The sequence below is a fragment of the Hyaena hyaena genome, unplaced genomic scaffold, assembly GCF_003009895.1.
Source record: "Hyaena hyaena isolate Hyena2069 unplaced genomic scaffold, ASM300989v1 scaffold_42, whole genome shotgun sequence".
Taxonomy (NCBI): domain Eukaryota; kingdom Metazoa; phylum Chordata; class Mammalia; order Carnivora; family Hyaenidae; genus Hyaena; species Hyaena hyaena.
This window is the reverse complement of record NW_024080674.1, coordinates 1,685,846-1,687,596: the sequence shown is the minus strand read 5'-3', so window position 1 is coordinate 1,687,596 and position 1,751 is coordinate 1,685,846. Positions and strand designations below refer to the sequence as shown.

Sequence of the window (1,751 nt, the reverse complement as noted above, 5' to 3'; positions counted from 1 at the left end):
TGCTCCTCGATGCCCCCCCGTGCTCCCCCGTGCTCTGGATTCCTCCTGTTCTACTTGCTGCCCAGCTCTTCCCTCTGCTCAGTTCAGCCAACACCTCCCGTAGTTCAGGTCTCGATCGGAGTATCACCTGCTCAGGGAAACGTTGATGCCTTAGATGATATCAAGCTCCCCCCCCCCCCGCCCTGCCCCCAGTATTGGCCAGAAAGTACCATGCACCTCTGCTTTGTTCTTTTCAGCATTGACATTTTCTCATTCTTGGCTTCCTTGATTCTCCTGCATCTCTCCGTGCTCCCCACCCCCAGTCCGAGACAGTAAGTTCCGTGAAGGCAGAGGCCTGGCTGTATCATCCCGGTGTTCTGAGGCCCCATCACTGCATCCAGAAGCTCAAAAAGTACTTGTCCACTAAGCAGATGCACCTTCCCCGGCATATTCTCTTGAGGACTATGAGAGGCATGTGACTTGCTACTCAGTCTATCTCCTGGGAATTGTCAGAACATTCTAGAACTGCCTTCTGTTGAGTCATTTCCAGGCGATGAAGCAAGAGAATTGCTACTTGTTAAACATCATCCACATATTGAGCATCATCCTACTTAATACATCTTACCAATTGTATGAATGAATAAATGGATGAACTGTGGCTTAAAGCAGTGATTTCAGATTAAACAGCCAGGAGGTAGCAGGACAGGAAAATATACTCCACCTTCAACTCCAGCACCAAGGAGTCTGATGGCATGCCCTGTCTTGGGTTGGCCATCGGCGTGGCGCTCTAAGAGGTGCCAAGTTCCCTGTTCTGCCTGTTCGAATAAATCTTTATTGGACAAGCCTGTGTGTAAGCACTGTCCTAGGCTGGAAGATACAGTGAATACAGTGTATCAGGTCCCTCCTCTCATGGGGCAGAGCCACCATACGTTTAAGATGCACCATTGTGTATAAGGTCTAAATAGAAAAATCAAGCCTGGGAAAGGGTAGATGAGAAGGGGCTCTTGTATTATAGGCCTTTGCCTCCTTCACTGCTGTATCCCCAGCAATTAGCTTGAGATCTGGCACATCATAGGTGCTCAATTAACCCCAGTTGTTGACTGACTAACAGATGGAATTAGGACTTTCCAAAGGGCGCTGAGCACCAGCTGTGTTGTATGTGGCCACAAAATAAGGCAGAGAAGATGGGCCCCCTTAGGGATTGGAGTTTCTGACTCTGTTGTCCAGATTCAGTGCCCTTTAAGGCACTATTACAAGGTGTCTGGTTAGAATCATCAGAATCACCCCTAGAACTTAACAACAATGGCAAAAAAACCCACGAGTGCTAAGCTTCTTTCTTGGATGAATTTTAGCATCACGATTTCCAGAAGTGGAAGTCAGCATATGTTTTTAAAAATAGCCTCCTGGTTGAGTCTGAGCTTCATAGAACGTTGAGAAGCAGTGTTCCAACCAATTGAAATGATAACACATTTGTTGAGTGCCTACTGTGTGCCAGACAAGGCACTTGGTGACCAACTGACCTCATTGAGAGAGAAGATGTGATAACAAGGACAGAAACCACAACTGATGTTAATTGAGTAACTGCTTTGTGCCAGGTGGTGTGCTAAGTAAGCACTGAATGTATTTCACCTGTTTTTGGTTTTCACAACCGTCCTATGAGATAAGTTCTTCTGTGTCTCACTCGCTGTTACGGGAATTTCAGAGAAGGTTCAAATAAATATCAAATATGTGATTGTGAGGAGGTTGCTAAGTTATGACCCATGAGTCGGATT

The 1,751-nt window shown here is 46.4% G+C and overlaps 1 protein-coding gene and 1 long non-coding RNA gene across 2 annotated transcripts in view; one reads left to right on the top strand and one right to left on the bottom strand.

Annotated features, from left to right (window-relative positions):
- LOC120230445 overlaps positions 1–467 on the bottom strand; it is a 5,283-nt gene extending 4,816 nt beyond the window's left edge. Inside the window, exon 1 of the long non-coding RNA XR_005528021.1 lies at positions 217–467. This is a non-coding gene — a long non-coding RNA (uncharacterized LOC120230445). The remainder of the gene's footprint in view (positions 1–216) is intronic.
- The window catches only part of TSHZ2 (teashirt zinc finger homeobox 2), a 270,720-nt gene that overhangs the window by 24,185 nt on the left and 244,784 nt on the right, over positions 1–1,751 (top strand). The gene's annotated exons all lie outside the window — the stretch shown is intronic.